This window comes from Felis catus, chromosome C2, assembly GCF_018350175.1.
Source record: "Felis catus isolate Fca126 chromosome C2, F.catus_Fca126_mat1.0, whole genome shotgun sequence".
NCBI classification, from domain to species: domain Eukaryota; kingdom Metazoa; phylum Chordata; class Mammalia; order Carnivora; family Felidae; genus Felis; species Felis catus.
Genome location: NC_058376.1, coordinates 117,741,381 through 117,762,960, shown reverse-complemented (window position 1 = coordinate 117,762,960; position 21,580 = coordinate 117,741,381). Strand labels below are relative to the sequence as shown.

General features: G+C 38.8%; 1 long non-coding RNA gene and 1 pseudogene across 4 annotated transcripts in view; one reads left to right on the top strand and one right to left on the bottom strand.

Annotated features, from left to right (window-relative positions):
• Positions 1-21,580, bottom strand: part of LOC123380105 — a 462,087-nt gene that overhangs the window by 372,110 nt on the left and 68,397 nt on the right. The window lies entirely within an intron of this gene.
• LOC123380211 lies at positions 10,704-10,791 on the top strand (annotated as a pseudogene).

Genomic DNA, 21,580 nt, shown 5'->3' with positions numbered 1-21,580 from the left:
AAAAAAAGTCAACATTCTAAATCCAGAGGTTCTCAGGATCCAGCCTCTTCATTTCACAGCATGTTAACTGATTTTCAGAGAAATTAGGTAGCCCGATTGTTGCAGGATTTTTCTACCTTAGTACCCAGGGTTTGTTGTCTTGCCGCTTCCAAGAATGAAGAGGTGAACACAAATGAGCAGCAGGCACAACTTTACTAGAGTAGAAGATTAGAAAGTAAGAGTAGTATGAAGTACAGAGAGGGGGCATTGGAAGGTGAATACCCCCAACCATAGGCAAGGGCCTCTGTTTTATAAGGTTCTGGTCAGCATTCATTTCTCTTCCCTTTGTTCCTTCTCAGGTCCTATCCTTATTGGCTGGATAGCTCTAGGTGCTGGGCTGTCCATTCCCGACTGGCTCGATTCCATTGTATGATGGGTGGCTATGGCCACATCATTCCTTGTGGGTCATACGTTTTGTGGTCTACTACTTATTTTTGGTTACGTCTTTTGTCAAATTCCTAAGGGGAACCTAAGGGGGGTAGGTGGTGTCTGTTGCATTCTTAGGAGGAACCTTACACCCCAGGAATTTCCTGTGGTCAGAAGCTCCCAGCATTGTTCCAAAATATGTGTTTTTCCCCACCTAGGGACCTAAGGTCCTATCCTTTCCCTCTCTGCCTATTTTATCCTATCTTTTCCTATTGTAAGATTATACAATCCAGCTAGCGCCGAGTATAAAGCATCTAGACTGTCTGTCCAGTTGTCTTCTTAATAAACATGCTTTCTCCCCCAGGAACACATCTTTGACTTTTGTGTTATTAAGGGACTTCCTTCACATCAGTCTTTCCCATCTGCTCCCAGGTAATAAAGAGGACACCAGAAGCAATTATTCCATACTCATATTGTCATGCTGTGTTGTGAACACATTTCTGACTCTATCAGTGGTGGACTACTTCACTGCCCTCCTTCTGCATTAGATCAGCATGTTTTCACCCATCATCTCCCTGCTGGCCTGGATCCATAGAAAGAGCAATGTGATTCTTAACATCTGAGATCACAGTGGTCATTCTCTCTGTCTCTCTGTTTTCAGACCCATTCTCCACCTCTTTCTGCCTTGCTGTGTGCCCTATGCAGTAGACCCTTAGGGGATGTATTACCCACGTTTCTTGTTTTCTCATTTCCAGAGAGTTTGGATAAAGGAAGGCATGGGCAAGAGATCAAAGACTGGGAGGAGAAAGGGGATATTGGGGTAATTTTCTCCTTTCCCTACAACCACATTCCTAGCCTCTGACCTCCCCCAACACACACAGATGCCAAGTCCATGTTTTCTGGCATTGCTTGTATGCCTTCATGACTATGGCCCTAAGAGTTGGCGCTTTACCCATGGCTCTCCTTATTAGGCTTTAAAAGTTCATTACTCCCTAAGGGTTAGTAACAGCTTCCCACTGCTGATAATCTTGGGCTCCCGCATCTCACTTTCTGACTTTCTTGTCTTTGCCCACACTTCTGTAAATCAGTCCTTTCAGTAAAGTCTTCAGTTGAGCCATCTGACTGGAATTGTTTCATGCTGGAACACTGACTGGTGCAGTCACCATTCAATAAAATGCAACATTAGTCAACTCTAAGTTTAAATATAAATTAAATGCATATTCACATAAGCTACTTAAAACTATTTGTGGAATAAAAGGTTAAAAGGCTCAATGTTTTCTTAAATTCTTACATTTTTAAACAAAATCCTGAGGCCTTCTTATTGCATTCACATGTATTCTTTAGTGTTCACCACATTCTTTTTGCTTCCTAAAGTCTTTCATCTTTTTTTATGACAACCTGATGAATCATACATCTGTCATTATTATAGAGAACCTCAGTGTAATAGGAGGTCTAAGAATAGCATATGTAGTAACATAAAATTACACAATACACTGCCTCATTCAGGACCATGCAATCACATACATCAGTTCATGTAAGTGGTCAGGGGACCACACAGACTTCCATTCTCAACTAGTAACTTTTTAGCAAACTGCCTACATATCTCTAATAGATATCTCTGGAAATAGTATTAGGTAAAATCACCTATAAAATATTTAGACCTAGAAAATCAATTTTCACAACTAAACCCTCTGATATATTGAGTTTCTGGTCAGCTGATTAGAGAATCAACACACTTCTAGTACATTCATTTCCTTCTTTTTTTTAATGGAACAATATTTGTTTCTCAGTATACAGTGTGGATTTAGTGCAAAAGTTACACAATACGTATACCCCATGGGGATTTTAACAAGAAGAAATAATTTAAATAACAAAGAATCTAAAAACATTTTTGTTCAGGGTTTTTCCACTCCACTTTGTAACTTTTACAATAAGGGGTAGAGGATATTATCCTGCAGATGGAATAAGAAATGAGTTCTCACCCTGACTCCTTAACTGTAACAATGTATAAAAAACTTTTCTGGGTTAACATTTTCTCTAAAACAGTTGGATTAGAAATCCATTAAGATCCCTTTCAGGGTTTGCTATACTCTGTCTATAAATTAACATTCTTCTCTTTAATGTCCCAGCAAGAAAGCCTAAGGGTTTCTTATTTTCACAGGAGGGAACTGCCTAGGGACAAAGGAGGGAGGGGTTGAATGTCAGGAATGCTGCTTTAAATCCTAAATATGCCAAATAACTACACTCACTCTTTCAGGACTAACACCCTTCTTTCAAATAGTTGTGGGTGGCCATGGGCCACAGAAGGCATGATGGGAGACCTTCCTCAGACTAGCTCTGTTCTCACTGCCTTTTAATAATGATGAGGTAAATTTCACTCTGCCTGTTACCAGAAATCTGAGAAAATGCCCACAGATGTCTTCAGATGGTACCTGGATCTCCTTGTGATCTCCAAGGGGTCTATGTCCACCTTTGACCTCATAAAATATGGAATTACTTCACCAGCCTCTAAACTTTAGTCCTTTCAACATCTAGTAAATTCTTTCTGAAAACAGCTACTTTTGGTGAGTTTTCAGCCATCACTTTGACTGATTTTAGTCACCTGTGAGCATTCATCGTTAGTGTTTCTGTTTCCTACCTTGACTGCCATCAGTCATCGGTCCCCTTCCCTTTAATCTTGTAGAAATAGTCCTTGCTATCCAGGAGTTCTAGTTCACAGCTTCCCGTGCTTGCCGGGTAGAAACGAGGGATGACTAATTTGTTTTCTAAGAGGGACTGGGGATGGCACACAACCCTATCTCCATGGAATCCTTGGAAGTTGAACAGTTACCATCACTTTTCTTAAGGGCATTTTACCTGCTAGTTTCTCCATATCAAACACACGCCTGAAATACAATAGGAGAATAGGAAGAATCTGGTGGATCTTCACAGAGCAGTAGAACAAAGGGCAGGAATTTTAACCTTAACTTAATTTTTCGTCATGTACCACAGAAAGTTTGGCTATAGATCTTGGCAGTTGGCTCATAAAGATCATTTTCCTTTCCTCCTTCCTCCCTCTTCCCACTCAATTTCTCTCCTTCTCTCTCCTTTATAACTCTCCCTCCTCTTCTTCCCTCTTCTACCTACTAATCTCCTTTCCCAAACCCCTTCCTTAGAAAATCTCCCCCTTCTCTTTTGTCTTACAAATTCAAGCTTCCCACTCTTTCTTTGAGCTAATGAAGTTCACATGAAAAAGAGATATGCTCCTGTTAACATCTAAACCAGTACCCTACGTGAAAGGATCTCGTCCTCTCAGCCATCAGGAATGAGTGGAGAGATCTGAGAGGATGCTCTGTCACTCTCAAATCACACACTCTCTAACAAGCAGATGGTGAGATTTTCAGCTGATCCTGTGGTACGTGACCCTGATACACAGTGCCTCCTTTATTACTGCTCTCTGATGACACACACAAACATGGTGGAGACCAATATTACAGATTTTTCAAAAACAAACATAGGTCCTGCTAAAAGAATAAAGCATGTCCTTGATTATAATGGAATTTTCATTAAACTCACAAAAATATAATTCTTCGTAATCCAAAAGGATGAATTATTTGAAATTCTATGACACCTCCTAGCCAGCCATTCACCTTATGAAGATGAGTTGTAAAGAGAAAAAAGCAGACCCTGTCCTACTCATCGAGAAGCATAAGATCCTCTGGGGAAAACAGGATTCAGAAGATCAAAGTTACATGCAAAAGGGACTTTTACAATCACTAAAATGAAAAGATTTTACTGGAGTAAAACATAAAAGGTGTTTTGCACATCCCAAATTACTAATAATGAGACATTAAAATTCATTTCCACTTACTGTCCCTTTGTTCACTAGATAACAGCCTTAGATTTTCTCTTACCAACACCTTCATCTAGATTTTTTTAAATTTTTTGTCTTGGTTGCAGAAAATACACACGCCCAGAAGTGTTTTCATTTTCTAGGATCTGAGATTCCACACAAATGTTAATGGGCGTTTGATACATGGTTTAGAGTTATTAATATCCTCTGTAATCTCCCTACAGTCCTGAAAATGAATACTTTGTTGGAGATGGAAGAATGGAAGGTATCTTTATGTAATGCACTCATTTATGCTAAAAAGGTATTTTTCAACAGGCTTCCCCAACATTTGGGGTTATAGAATCTCAGCTCAGGTGAAGATGACATCACACTAAAAGGTTTGTATTTGTTTTTCCACAGAACACACCTAAATTCCATTTTTCTAATAATCTCACGAGTGCAGATCTAACACTCTGGCTGACCTTTATAGCCCCGAGACTTAATTGCAGATCCTCTATTCTTAAACTCTGTTGTCTGCTTCATTTCCCATTGCTATTTCCAGGTTTTTTTTTTTTTCTCTTTTTCTAATTGTTCCCCAACAGAAATGAGTCATGATTTGGTAGAATCAAAATGCTGTTAGCCACGGAAAAGTAAATAGAAGTAAATCCTGGAATAAGTGTGTCTGCTGAGTGGAATTATGTAACTCACACTTCAGTCTCTGCACAGGGACAAGAGGTACACATTACACAGAAGGTTGAGAAAGGAACTTTGACATTAGTTTTCATAAAGGGGCCCAGGGGAGAGAAAACCGATGGAAAGAAATGGTTATTATTTTAGGGCAGCTGTTCCCTGCCCAATCACTTGGACAAGTTTTAAGCCCTTTATGAAAAATGGTTCAGGGCCAGAAAATAGGTTGCTATTTTTTAAGAGACACTGGGTAGAAATATTGCTGTTCCTGGACTGAGGTAACACAGGGCAATGCAGACTTGGAGAGTGTAATTCCTCCTCATCTACGCAGAACTTAGCACATCTCCAGCCCTACAGGGATGGGCGGCGTGAGACACAGCCTTGGACAGTGTCCTTCATGTGCTCATTGGTGTTCTTATAATATTCTCATTATGCACTTTGCCACCAACCATATTGGTGCTCCACTTCTAGGAGCTTCACAGAGAAGTCAGAACAGGAAGGAATGGAGTTGATGGATGCCATCTGGTAATGCAAAAGACAGTTGTGTGAATTCCCACAAGGGCACCCCTGTGGTCCAGGAGAAACACCAGAGGGAACTGTGTGGAATTTCTGCATATGCAGTTGGTAAGACTAGACATTTGAGCTACGAAGATTAATGCGATTTCCTTTGTGTCCATATATAGTTTAGGACTGGTGATATTTAGGTAATAATTACCCACCAACAAAGAGGGTTCCAAGTTGAGGAGGAGTTACTCTATCTAGGATATTTCTGTATGAAAATTAGTTGGAGCCTTTAAAAACTTCTCATAAATGAAGTTATCACTAGGTTCAATTTAAACAGTTTATGCAAGAAAAATTTACAAAAACTCAGGATTTTAGCTTTTAAAAGGCAATCAGAAAAAAAAAATGTCAGATTTTGAGTAACTGCTGAAAAAGCTGGAAGCCGAGTTTTACCTGAGAGACAAATATCTAATTGGAAAAATCTGCCCAAGGGAAATGACTTTCAGAAGGAAAGTGGAACTCCAAAAGAAAAATGTTGTATCAGAGGACCATTGCTTCAGGTTGCATATTTTGAACACTAGAAAGAAAACTTTCATTATTGATAACTTCATGATCAGGGACCTCCCTACAACGCATCACTTAACAGAGTTAAATAAAGAAAGGAACAATGAACCCAGTATTATCACTTGACTGTGATTAAATGCCAGAAAAAATAAAAAGGAATTTTTTGCATGCTGTTAGGGCATTACTGTGTTGGTAAACCTTTGCTGTTGATAAGAGGGTATAATGTTAAAGAATCCATTTTTGGGAACCAGATTGCCTACATTTAATTTTTTTCTCCATCAGTTTCTAATTGGATGTCCTTGGTTTTTTAGCTGTAAACTAGACATAGTAATAGCATCAATTTCACAAGTTTGTTATGATGCTTAAACTAACACATGTAGAATGAATGGAATGTGGCCAGATAAAACATTAAAAAAATATTTCTTTAAAGAACAATTATGAATGGTTTAAGTATATGTTAGACTTTTAAAAAATGGTTCCTTTATTATCAGCAAGTGTCTTTACTGCTGTGTTTTCATATTAATTAATTAAAAAAGGACATATGCCCACTTTAATCAGACTCCCTTAACTCTGATACAATGGAAAAGTGAGACATTTTAAAATATATCTGGCCCAACGAAGAAGGTTAATAGTCAAGACATTTGCAGTAACTCATAAGCATGTATTCTTGAGTGATGTCACGTCCTAAAGCACTTGCTCATCTGCCATTACTTGGGAACAGTAGCTTACGGCAGTCAAAAACCTGAAACTTCCACATGGTCATGGTTATGAACCAGGAAATAGGGAATTAAGCAGAATCAGAAAAGCAGATGTTGACTCTTAGTCAGGAGTCAGTACAAGACCTCACAGAAAGATAGAATGACTCATGGTTCTGGGCCTCTTAGAACAATGGCCAATGTGACTAACGTGTTAACAAATTAAATGCCTTCTCCAGGGTAGTCAAAAAGAGGTCTTGGATTTCCTAAGGGACATTTCAGTAAGCAAGACTGAGGTAAGGCAGAGAGAGATCCCAGAAGACTGAGACATTGGGGATTGCGAAGATTCTCAGGGTGGGAGGGAAGATAGGAAAATAATTCTGTAAAGCTGCCTTATTTACATTTTCATGTCGTCTGACTCTCTAATGTGCCTTGGAATCTAAGTTAGTACCAAGCAAATGAGGAGGAATCCCTGCTCTACAAAAGCTATTAGTTTACTAGTTAGCTAATAATTGATAGACAAATGGAAAGATAGCTTATAGATAAATAGGTAAATATATATCATTTAACATGCATAGAGATCATCAATTCAAGCATTAAACTCAGTAAGGAATAGCTCTGCCTTACTGATTTTCCATGTCACTGTCTCATAATTTGGGGGGAAACTCTCACCTATTATCCGCCTGCAGTGTTTTTGAGTGATCATGAAATGCTAAGCACTACGCTAAAAGACATGTATGCATTGCCAAGAGATTCGTGCGCATTCTGCAAATTCAAAGTGCTATTATTATCCCCATAGTATACATGGGAAGACTGAATCTCAGAAGGTAAAAGTTCATCTTCCAAAATTAAACAATTCATACATGCGGATTTGTGATTTCCAACCCAGGTCACCCTGATTCCCTCCTGAGTGCTTAGGCTTTACCAGAAGCTACCCTCAAGTCAAGTCTTGAGATTTTGCAGTGGATGCCACCTGGCCAGCTTCCAGAAACCCACATATGGCACCAATTCAGTAAGAATATCTGGAGTGGAACTCAGACATTTGTAAGTTTTTAAAGTTCCCCAAGTGAGTCCAATGTATGGCTAAGGTTGAGAACACTCCTCTATTCCATTTAAAATTTCATAGCTTTGAATTTTTTCTTTACCTAAAATTTCCACAGAGAATCACGTGACCTCCTATTTTCATAAATGAAAAAATATTTTTCTTGAAAATTTATGTCCAAATGCATGTCTAACTATTCTCAAAACTCTGGAATGCTCCTAGAAAGCCTAATCCAAATGCTTGTTTCCTACTTTCATTTTTAATTAGTTCATTGCTTTTTATCTCATGGATCAGAGTATTTAAATACTTAAGTAAGTTTACAGTGATCAGTAGCATGAATGATTAAGGGTTGAGAATTTGCATCTGGCATGTTAGGTTTATGTCAAAATTAAGTAGCATAGAAAGGAGTCTCAGAATAATTCCTGCCACATAGTAAAACACTCAATAAATTTTAGTTATTATCATTGTTATTTTGTGCATGACAAGAGAGTATGTTCCCCTTTGTCAGGTGTATATTCACTTAGTGGTAAGGATGTAATCATATCTCATATGTGCCAACTCTCCTCAAATCTAAAAGGTCATTGTTTGCTCATCAGAACTAGGCACATCACGAACCTGTCACAGGGCTGGCAAACAGAAAACTTACCGCCAAGTTTCTTTTACCTTCGCTGTTGAAGGTGAGCTTCAAATACTTGGTCTGAACCAATTCTTCTGATCTGCCACTATTCCTGCCCACTTATTTTGTTGTCTTCGAACAGCACTCCAGCAATTCTGCTCCACTCCCAAGTCGATACTGTCGTAATTAAGACAAGTTCTAGGTCTGGCGTAGCACATGGAGTTTGCTACATGGTCTGGAGCCTCCCCCAGGGTCAGAATGTAGGGGGACCTTGCAGTGGATACAGTGGTGAGGTTGCAGGCTCTCAACAGTACACACTCAACAGAACTTTGACTCAACTGACACAGTAACATTTATATCATAACCCTACAAGGGCTTTCAATTTAGTAATGAACACTGTACCATATATTTGGCAGGTAGACTCCTTTTTTCTGCTGCTATTTTTTTCCCCTGTAGATCTCAGCCTAAAGGCTATGGGATTTTTTTTTTAATGAATGACAGACTGTTTTGTATACATCTCTTCTTATCTCTGTGCTGCAGTATATTTTGCTTACGCCATTTATTTTCATCCTTTTTCTGTTTCTGTCAACACATGCTATTCCATTTCACCTCTGAGAGGTACATCTTTTTTTTTTTTTTTAATTTTTTTTCCAACGTTTTTTATTTTATTTTTGGGACAGAGAGAGACAGCATGAACAGGGGAGGGGCAGAGAGAGAGAGGGAGACACAGAATCAGAAACAGGCTCCAGGCTCTGAGCCATCAGCCCAGAGCCCGACGCGGGGCTCGAACTCACAGACCGCGAGATCGTGACCTGGCTGAAGCCGGACGCTTAACCGACTGCGCCACCCAGGCGCCCCTACATCTTTTAAAGATGGCCAAGAAAATTTTAAAAGAGAATGTGAATTGATCGTCATGTACGGAAATGATTAGTTAGCTTTATTTTGAAATTTGAGACCCGTAATCAAAATTCCCATGGAGACAAAGATAGAGATATTCACAGAGGACCTGGTCAAGTTCTAGAGGCCATCCAGAAATTCCCTTCTTTTTTTTTTTTTTAATATTTATTTATTTTTGAGAGAGACAGAGACAGAGTGCGAGCAGGGGGCAGAGAGAAAGACACAGAATCGGAAGCAGGCTCCAGGCTCCGAGCTGTCAGCACAGAGCTTGACACAGGGCTCAAACCCATGAACCATGAGATCGTGACCTTAGTTGAAGTCAGACCCTCAACTGACTGAGCCACCCAGGCGCCCCAGACATTCTTGAACAAAGTCTTGAGTCTATGCAAACAGACAGTGGAGCATAATATCGATACAGGACATTAAACAGCCAAATGTACTACATTCTCTCAAAGTTCAGATGCACATAGTAGCTGAGGGATGTCTGATACCATCGCCTCTGTCCAGATGGCCAAGGCCAAGACCAAGGTGGCCTGCTCAGAGCCATGGCAAAAGCCTGTCAGTCTGGGCTCGTCCAAAAGTTTACCAAAGCAAGATGGGGAAAAAAGCTCCCTATTGCTTGGAAATTAATCACTTGGCATTGGGGATATTTGTCACACATCATAAAAAACAGTACCAAGGAGTAAATTATGCACATTTGGAAAACACACCAAGCATTAAATTGTGCCTCAGTGTATTAACATGTCTTGGTAACCTTTAACACTTTGCATAATTTCGCAAATTGCCTACATCATACACAGTGAGTGGCTTGACTTGTTTACATATTTAAACAAGAGATTCTTATTCCAGCTTTATATGATATGATAATGTCATCTCCATTGGTATATGTGCATTAACAGTCCTTGCAATTTTATACTTCAGTGCCCATTCTCTGGAGGTACACATTTGTATGATACTATAAGAGAAAAGACTTAAAATCTTATTATTCTAGTACTCACAGCCAAAATCAGATATTGACCACCGTATCCTAAATCACACCCTATCTATGGTTTGTACTAGGTGTCATAGGACCCAATATTTTTACATTTCAGAACAAGAGTGGATATGACAGTTTTATACTAGGGTGGAGCTGAGCTGTTACCTTATTCTTTAATGCAAGAAATTTAGACCCATGTCAGAGCTAGAAAAAAATCCCTCTCAGTGTTCTTCAAACACTTCAAATGGTATGGCCTGTTAAAAGGAATCACACAGAACCTCAATCTCTTCCATTCTAAATGGAATCATATCAAACCTCTTTCCCTCAGAAAATTCTTGTAAGGTTAAAACATGTGACATAAAGAAACATCAGATAAATTAAATGGAGATTTATAATAGTAACATTATTGCTGGCTCTAGTAATAAAATAGCTATCTGATATTTCCATGAATGTTTTTTTCTCCAGCTTCATTAAAGAATCTTTAAAGCCATAATTATCTAAATAGTATGATCACTTCTCGGCCTTTTGGCTAAGATCAAGCGTAGTATCTAAATAGTATAGCCATTATAATTTATGAAACTTTTGTTTCTAATTTTTTTTGAGAGAGAGTGCATATGTGCACACGAGTGGGGGAAGGGCAGAGGGAGAGAGAGAAGCCCAAGCAGGCTCCCTGCCCAGTAGGGAGCCTCAACCATGCTCTGTTGCACAACCATGAGATCATGACCTGAGCCTAAATCAAGAGTCGACTGCTTAAGCAACTGAGCCACCCCGGCAGCCCTGAAATTATGTTTTATGAAAGGTTTGCCCACCTGACAGATGTTAATTTGCAAGTCATGTTTTTTCACGTGTGCTCAGAGATATGCCTTTATCCCTTACTGTAAACAAAGATCACAAACAATTTCCTACTAAGAGAACATGATGTCCATGTGGAAACTTGATCCTAACAACTAGGACCTTATAGTCCTTCAGGGTCTTCTTCTGAAGATGTTATCACATCCACCTTACTGAGGAAGGGACTTAATCATAGAGAGTGGGGACTAGTACCAAATCCCTCAAGTTTCTAATTCAACTGCTTTCAACAGCTCCTCAGGACCTCTCAGATCCACTGCTTCTCTCCCCTTTAGTTTTACACTTGTAATTACATTATTTACGGTCATCAATTAACTTGCCAAAATTTCACCTTCATTGCCACATAAATAAATGGATAAGTAGTCTTTAGTTCTTAACAGAGGCTAATAAAACACTGTCAATTTTTTGCCAGTGGTTTAAGATATTGAGAAGTCTCACTCCACAGATGCCTGATTCATATTTTCTCACTTCTTGGAACTATGTTTCTCTCTCTATGCCAAACAGCAAGCCAGAAAGTGAGCAACTGTGCATGCTATGACTAGTTTTTGTTTTGTTTTGTTTTTTTAATTAATCTATTTGTTTTTGAGACAGAGCTGTCAGCATGGAGCCCAAGGCAGGGCTCAAACTCGCAAACCCTGAGATCATGACCTGAACTGAAATCAAGAGTAAGATGCTTAACCAACTGAGCCACCCAGGCATCTCATGACCAGCTATTTACCCAGCAGTGTGAACAACACGTTGGAAGTCCCTTTCTGTGCCAATGGCTTTAGCTTGTGCAAATCCCAGTTTCTAGCCTCAGTGTCCTCCCATGGATATGCTAGGGAGGAATCTCTCAAAACAGTTCTAAAGACATTCCAAATCCAAAGCGTTATCTGAATTCTCCTTGATATCATACTGGATAAATTTGAGCAACAATTTTAAACTTAGCAAACAAAAATGGTTTCTCTTCATAAAATTCAGTGATTAGTCAAATTATAGGGTGAAAAAAAATAGGATGAGATTTCAGACATTCATTAATTGATTTTAATGTTATTCATTCATTCATTTATTCGTGTGTTCAGTTTGGACAGGAGGCGTAACAAAGTGATTTTTCACGTCTTATTCTATGGCACTTTATTATGATTGGTCTGTACCCAGCCACCTGTTCCTGTTTCCTCATTTTTCCTTCATCCTCCATCCCAAATATCACTCCTCTTCCCTCACAGGCACCCACACTGACAGGTCTTTAAGTTTATTTATTTTGAGAGAGAGAGAGCGCGTGTACACATGAGTAGGGGAGGGGCAGAGAGAAAGGGAGAGAGAATTCCAAGCAGGCTCCATGCTGACACAGCACAGAGCCCAACACAAGGCTTCACTCCACAAACCGTGAAATCATGACCTGAGCCGAAATCAAGAGTCCAACGTTTAACTAAACGAGCCACCCAGGCACCCCCCACACTGACACATTTAATGTATGTCCCTCTAAGCTATCATATGTAAATTAACTTACCTGTGGGGTGCCTGGGTGACGCAGTCGGTTAAGCGTCCGACTTCAGCCAGGTCACGATCTCGCGGTCCGTGAGTTCGAGCCCGCGTCGGGCTCTGGGCTGATGGCTCAGAGCCTGGAGCCTGTTTCCGATTCTGTGTCTCCCTCGCTCTCTGCCCCTCCCCCATTCATGCTCTGTCTCTCTCTGTCCCAAAAATAAATAAATGTTGAAAAAAAATTTTTTTTAAATTAACTTATTTTTAAGTTATGTATGTATGCCTGTAATACTTATAATTAAAATGCTTATAATTTACACAAAATGATTGCTCTGCCTTTTTCAACATAATATCTAGATCTTTATTTATTTTAATTTTTTAAAGTTTATTTATTTATTTTGAGAGTGAGAGAGCATGAGTAGGGGAGGGGCAGAGAGAGAGGGAGAGAGAGAGAGAATTCCAAGCAGGCTCTGTCCTGAAAGTGCAATTCGATGTGGGGCTCGAACTCACACACGGTGAGATCATGACCTGAGCCGAAGTTGGATGCTCAACTGACTGAGCCTCCCACGTGCCCCTCTGTTTACATTATAATCTGCAGATCTATACCATTCCTTCTGACCACTGAACAGTATTACAAATGTTTTGTAGTCATTCACATTTTATCACCTACTACTCTGATGTACTTGACGATTTAGGGACCGTGGCGCTATGACTACAACAGGTATACTAAACAGACTTGTCCTCCCTCGGTGGGGATTGGGAATTGGGCAGGAGTTGATGAAAGATGAGAGTAGAGAGACTATTCTTTTTAAACAGAAAAAGAAAGAGGAAGCCAAGTGTCACTCATCAGGGCTGCTGTAGCCAAAATGGAGAGAGGGGACAAGAACATTTCCTGAGATTAACTACTATAGTTAATCCACTCTGCTGTAATTTGTGTGAGTCCTGCCTGGCCTTGCCCATTAAGCCCACCCTATCTAGTTAGGCCAAGAAGTTAACATTTAAGCTTCTTCCTGAACCATCTTCATTTTCCCTTTTCCTATCTGTTTGGAATTCCATGCCCCATATTTCTGACTTGTCTTCTACCTACAACTTCATGCATGCACTTTAAATCTGACAGCTGATAAAGTTCCAGCCAGACTCACATAATCCCCCTTGATCTACAATTCACATTCACTTCAGACCACTGCATTAAGCCGCTCCAGGAAACAAGGAGATGTCTCAAATTCAAGCTTAAAGGCCATCACCGGTATTCAATATTTCAGCAGACTTTGCTGTAGTAAAAGGAATAGAAAAATATGGATCAAATAAACAAAATTGATAGTAATTAGCTGTCAAGGTTTGGGAGATATGAATGGTGAGATCCCATTCCTCTAGCAAAGAAAATCAATGGGTAGTACATTACTTTCCAAATATCTGATTAGCCTACCCTAATTGGACTATCACAAATCCATGAGAGATTTATTACAATACCCCATATTTCATCTTTACTGTCCACATAAGACAATGTGATTAATTGTCCTACATTTTCAGTCATCCTTAAAAATTTTCTAAAAATGAACTCATTTCATTGTGGTATTTCACCAAGGATTTTTCCTCCCTGGGTTTTTTTTCAGTAATGAGGCTACACCTGAAAATAGATGCAGTAGGCGCTAATACAAAGAACGTTACATAAAGAGAAATTTTATTAGTTTTAAGTGAGCAGAGGATGTAACACTTCTCTGATGTGATCTACAGGAGACATTCTAGCTTCTTGTCACATATGCAGACTCTGTTTTGAATATGAAGAGTACAGTGGGGCGCCTGGGTGGCTCAGTTGGTTGAGCGTCCAGCTTCGGCTCGGGTCATGATCTTGCGGTTTGTGGGTTTGAGCTCCGCGTCGGGCTCTGTGCTGACAGCCCAGAGCCTGGAGCCTCTTTGGATTCTGTGTCTCCCTCTCTCTCTGCAACCCCCCCGACTCACACTCTGTCTCTCTCTCCTTCAAAAATAAATAAACATTAAAAAAAAGAGAGAGAGTACAGTGATAACCTAATGCAACATGATCAGAGTTTCAACTCAGTTTCTTTTCACTTTTCCTAGAAATTTCAAACCAGATTATAAAGGTTTGTAGACTATGAATGTAATATAGTTTTTATTATTAGATAGATGCTGTTTAATTTATTATAGTCATTAAATATCAAATCACAATTATTGCAAAAAGACACATACATATTTTAAAATACGCACATGCAGCATGCAGAAGAAAGGAAGAATTTAAAAAATATGAAATCAAAAGAAGAATTGGGAAAAACTCACAAGTGGCTATTGCTATTCACCCATCTAGATGGGACTAAAATATCAATTATTTTGTGATTGATGCAAATAAAATACAAATTTAGATCATATTTAAGTATTATTCTCTTGGATTTTTTCTATTCATTCTAAGTGAAGAGTAAGAAACTAATTCTGAGCCCTCATTATTTCTCTGTCTGCTTCAGTCTGTGCTCTGTCCTGCATAATATTTATCTTTTACCTTCCCCTGTGATTACAAACCAGGAAGGTTTTATTACTTAGAGGACAAGGCTAATCTTTAGCAAATCTGTTTAAACTGAGACATAAACTTGTCTGTTCAGACCCATGTTCCCTCACTCTCCGTCACGTGCCCTACTCTACGGATGCTTCTGTTGACATAGAGGGTTTAGGAAGAGAAATTCCTCTTATTACTATCTATTTGCTTAATCCTACTCATCAGCGGCCTAAAAAATTATATAGATGTTTACCTAGTTTTCAAACACAAATTCTTGAACTCAGATGATAAGGTAGCTTCAGTAGTTGCAGAAAAGAGATGGCCTATGATGCTGTATATGCTGAACTGCTAGAAGCCTAAGCAGAGATATTCATCAGCATCATACTTACTTCACACAATAATCAGGGGCCACACACATTTACCTTTCTATCAGATTCCAGCAGGGATATCATTAAGATTCCCAGAATGTCGAGACAGAAGTATGCCAAATGATATGGAACAGGCCTTATACAAAAACCCTTGGGACACAGTAGGCTTAGATTGGGGTGCCTGGGGATCTTGTCAAGAATGTAATGATTAATGCCCTGGAGAATGCTTCCTAAGGATACTGATGTTCAAATGAGAAAATCGATCCAAACATATACAACCTACCGGTTTGGGAAATAATGAGATTAAAAATAAAATTATTAGTGTGCAAAGCATGACCAAGATATGAGGAAGATTCTGAAGCCTGTGCCAACAATATATCCGGGACTGTCAACTTCTGCAGGTCCTCTGATCCTTAATATAAGGTCATTGTTGAGCAACATGGAGACTGACTATAAATCAACCAAGAATGAATGAAAACATAGGCCACCTCCCTGAGGTAAGGAACAGAGATTCTATTATGAAATGCTCATCTTCCATTCTCTTAGTGGATTTTAACTCAAGGTACTTTAAAATATACTTATGCCTGTGTCCCACCCCTAGAGATTCTGACTTAATTAATCTGAAGTAAGACACAGACATGTAGGTTTTTAAAATTGCTGAGAAGTTCCTAGTATGGATTGATTCCTCACTTAAATAGGGAAGAAGAGTTATAGAAATTCCTGCAAGTAGTGAAGGGAGTGACTTCTTTGGTACAAATGTTTCAGAGATGCTTTCTTCAAGTTGTAAACCACCGGCCATCTGGGGAGGAACAGACTATAAAAGGACTGACACAGGTACTTGCTTGCACACCTGTCACAATTGGCTATTCCTGAAAGCATTATCCATTACTTGTAGAGGAGATGCCCTACTGAGGCTGTACTCTCTTGTCTGTCATAAAGCAGACATAGAAAAAAACAGCCTCAAGATCTCAGGCTTCTATTATTGAGAATAACTTTATTATATAAGAATATTTGGGAAGGAGTGCCAAAAAGGATTGACTATTTAATAGACTATTTATTTGTGGGCTTTAATTTATACCCAGAAATTTAATAACGAGAAGGGATTCATACTGATTTTTATGTTGCTGGCGTTGTATTTGTGGTATTTATGTCATCATGGGTCACCTGCACAGTCTCTCATAAGCTATTTTGGAGCATATAGCTGAGCATAATTTAACGTGAAAAATAGAGTAGAGAAATAATTTGGGGCTCAGATTCTATGCTGCAATGGGTTAAGAGGACACACCAATGGGGATACAGGAGGACCCAGATCTTCTTGCTACATTTCCACTGTGATGCTGAACAGGAAATTTTTATTCAACAATTCCACATTCTAGAGAAAAGTGTCTACATTATTCTTCATCCTATAAGTCACTCCTCCCCAAGACAGTGAATAATTATTGGCTCCCGTGACCAGTGAATTCTGCGGAAGTGATGTCAACTCTACTCAGCCTATCTCTTGCTTATGGCCCTCTGAGCCCCAGCATAGTTGAACTTGTTCACATAAGTTCCCAGATGCTGGGCAAACAAAATGCATCTCTCCCAGTAGGCCCAACCGGGTCTCACTCTGTTTCATCTTCTCTGTCTGACACTCCACGAAGAACAGGGTGAGCCCCACTCTATAGGCTTATTGTCTTAAAAGAGAGCCTTGGGTCACCCACCACATTCTACCGTCCAACTTTACCAGCAATAAAATCTGATACATTAATTTGCCTCATTTTGCTGCTTGGGTCAATTTTTCAATTTGTAACAATGAAGAAAGAAAGATGAAAAAGTGAATAATCATGTTAGGACCCCCAAAACATTGCTAAAAGTAATTAAGTGAAACTAGCAAATAATATGATTCCAATGTACCCAACACTAAAATGTTTTCAAGTTCAAGTGTCTATACCACTAAGATTTGCTTTGAAAGATCCGTATGTATACACATAAATGTGTGCATGTGTGTGTATGTATATACAGAGAAACAGACAGACTGAAGGAGAGAGAGCACTCTCACAGCAGTTCATAAATAAATGTGTATTATGTACACGTAATATACATAGGCACATATATCACATATACCATATATATAAACTATATGAGTATAATACATATATATGTATATACATGTGTGTATATATACATTAAACCAGTTTATCAATTAGGCTTATGAATTATTCAAATGTAAGATTCTTTACTTTGAAAATATTTTCTCACAAACTCTAGGAATCATCAGTGAATTTATAGCATTTTTCAAGAACATAAGAATTTTAGTGAAAAAAGCAAAGAGAAAACAAACAAATAAACAAATAACTCTAATTTATTCACCATAAAATCTGTAGCATGTCACTTGAAATCAGTTTCCTTTGCCTGATCTGTAAAAAGAAATAATATTAACAGATGCCCTATCAAAAACAATTATTTCAGGGTTTAAATAAATTGAAAAGAATCAAATCCTTATGTGAAATTCAAAAGACCATGTGATTGTTATTGTATTTAATTTCATTAAAAATAAACAAGAGCTTAGAATAAAAACCAGACTCTTCTTCCCAGCTGTTTGTGATCTTATCAACCATTGACAAATTAGAATGCAATTTAATAAACTTATCTCGAAAATTACATGCTATTAACAAAAGTTATATTCTCATCAAAGTTGTGGTAACATCTGCAAACGCTTTTAACCCATTACTCAACAAATCACCTAATACCTAATATGTATTTACTAGCACATGAAGGCACCATGAAGTTAATGAGGTCAGAACACAGACCCTAGAGCTGGACAGCCCTAGCTCAAATCCCTTATTAGTTCTGCAGCTTGACTGCTTTCCTTAACCCCCTGTGACTCAGTTTACTCACATATAAAATAATATCCACCTCATAGGGTTGTTTGAAGGACTAAATTTGATACGTATATATTAACAATTTAATACAGTACCTAGCAGATAGCACTCAACTCTTATTATTACTAAAGAAGTGTTTGTTATCTTGTTTTTTGTTAATGTTGCTTTTCATTTATTCCAAAATGTTATAAATATGCTTAAAATGCTAATGTCTTGATAATTTTGCTGCAGTCTTCCTTCCTTGAACATTTCTGGCAAATCTCAGCTTAAGTCCTAATCAGGCAATGAAAAAAAATACATATAATAGCTCAGAAAATATGACCAAAATTAAAAAGAAAATGAAAACCAACAATTTACCTAACCAAATATTATCTTGCTTTTTATATCACCAAGTAGCACAACTGACATTTTTCGCTAAATTGTCATTTTGAAACTTACATGACTAAATTGAATAGCTCTTTTGGCAGCTTATAGGCAAATCCTTAGATTCTGCTTTGAATGGCCAAGTCACAAGTCTATATATCAGTCCACTTGAGACTTTATTTTAATCACATACAATAGATTTATGATCCCTTTGATGCCAAATAAGCATTTCTGAAATCCTAGAAGATCCAAGCATCTGTCTTGTCTAAAAGTAATCACATTAGCACACTGATGAATAGTAAAAGACTTCTGCCAACTTATAAGCATTATACAGCAGAGAGAGAGACAGCCTCTATCAAACTCCTAAGAATATTGTTTTATTACAATTTATGGTGAATATACCTAATGTGCAGATTTTCCCAACACAACTTCACCCAACAAGATAGTGTATATTATACAACAGAGCCAACATCTACAGCACTATTCCAGTTTCCAAATTCATTCTTAGAAATCTAGAACTAGCTTTAACAGGTACTTCATCACCATTTGCAAGTTTCAAAGCTTGGAAATATGAAATAGTGGATGAGTTTATGGACCTTTTACCTTAAAACCTCATGTTCAGTGATAAATGACGATAGTGTGGCTACACTTGAAATCAACTATATCTTTGGATTCAACTCAAATACTCCTACTGAAGTTAAAAAATAAGGCTAAATTAATAAAATTTTAAACACCAAGTCAGACCAGTGCTTTACTATCCCTAATGCTGATTATATCATTAATAAACCACTAGGGCTGTCTTAACAAAAAAACACAGACTTAAGCCCCAGGCTTAAACAGAAATTTAACTTTTTATACCTCTGGAGGCTGTGAGTCCAACATCAAGGTGTTAACAGATTTGGTTTCTCCTGAGGCTGTTCTATGGGGCATACAGATGACCATCTTCTTTGTTCTCACCTAGCCTCTCCTCTATGAACATGCACTCCTGGCGTCTCTAGAACACCAGTCCTGCTGTCCCTAAGGACATCAGTCCTCATGACCTCAATAATTACCTCTTTAAAGCCCTTTCTCTGAATAGAGTCATATGGAGGGTTAGGGCTTCAATATATAAAACTGGGGGGAGATAAATTTTAGTCCACAATAGTATTTCTTTTGCAAAGTAAAATGTTATCAGACAATAAGCTCATTTTATTTTCTCCCAAGTTCCAAGCTTCAAAATATCAGTGCTGATTTATACCACCCATGATAAGGTAAAAGTCATAAGCTTAGGATTTGCTAAGAATAGTAAAAAAGTTAGGAATAAAGATATTAAACCAGAAAAGAAAAATTTTAATAAACCAGAAAAGAAAAATTTCTAATTAATCAACCAATATTTTTATCTGGTCATACAAAAGAGTCATAGAATTTAAAGACAAAAAAACATACTAATGTAAGGTTCCAGAATATCAACATAAATATCTAGTTAGTATTATGGGAGTAGAGATCTCAACGAAGATGAAAAACCGGCATAGGCAAACAGTACCCAACTTTAACAAACACTAAGTCTGGGACACTATGGATGGAAATGCTTTAAGCCATATACACAACCCTCCAAAAAAGAAAGTCATACATACATATGTACAAAATGCTTTTTGAGCATAGACCCCCCCCCTTAAAGTTAACAATATGCAATCACATTTGAATCCATTATTGAATGCTTTTGTGATTTTTTTTTCAAACAAGTGTTTCTCAAAATACAACTAATAAGAAGTAGTAGTTTGCGGAGAGAAGTTAAGGTGGCAGAGAAGTAGGGGGACCAGGCTTCCTTCATCCCTCAAACACAGGTATGTATTGAGATCAGATCACATGCAACACCCAGGAAATCAATCTGAGGACTGGCAGAAGGATCTCCATGGTTGGAGGGAGACAGCGTGGCAGGACTAGGTGCATGGAAGTGAACTGGGGTAGAGAAAAATGGCAGTTCCACAGAGGGGCAGGAACCCTTTCTGTGGAGGGACAACATAGAGGGGGGTGTTGAGAGAGTGCAACACTGGGTGCACACAGAGTAGAACCTCTCTAGATCATGGACTGGGAAGCAAGAAGTACTGAGTGTTGCAGGGTTTTTTGCAAAGAGTCTTTGGAGCTCAAGTTCTGAGGTTTTGGAAGTGTGCAACTTTCTTTGGAGCAGAGCTATGGCATGCGCTCCTAGGGAGGAGAGAGCTGGCCCCAGAGGGCATAGCATGGTATAGAGATCTCCAGGGCACACTGGGAGAGAACATTCCCCTTCCTGGAGTATTTCTGGAAGAGGTATATTGCTTCCCCAAGGACAAAAGATGCTGCAGGCACCAATAAGAGGCCTTTTGTCAGCAGGGGAAGGAGGCACGCTCAGAGGGAATACAACCTTTGCTGATTTTAGTGGTGTTACACCATAGGTTCCATGCACTGCACAGGCGTGGGACTGTTTTTCCAAGACAGATGACTTCAGACACAGTGTAGAGAGGCTCTGCTCCAGAGCAAGTGGAGTAGGCCTGCCTGGTGCCAGATCTTTTAAGACTTTGAGTTTTGATACCCAGCCACATGACAAAGAAAAAACGCAAGAGTTGTGGCACAGAGTGAGCTGACTGCCCTCACTATTCTGTGAGGGCTGCTAGAACAGTGAGGTTGGTGAGATCCCTTGTCAGGGGATGAGAGATTGGGGTGGCGCCATTTTCCCCCCAACACCAACACGGCGCAACTTCAGAGAGCAGCACAGCAGCCCCAGTGGAGGCAGGACCTGTTTACACCAAACCCATTCCCCCTGTGACTGGCAACTGCTTAAAATTGGGGCAAGACTGACTCTGAGCTACCATATTGGCCCTCTCCTCCACAAGAATAGGCAGTACCCTGCATGTATAACATGTACTGAAAATTGAGTGCTTCAAAACAAAATCACAGTTCTGGTGAAGATAGGACCAGGTTTAGTTTTTTTTTTTTTTCTTTTTTCTCTTTTCTTTTTTTTTCTT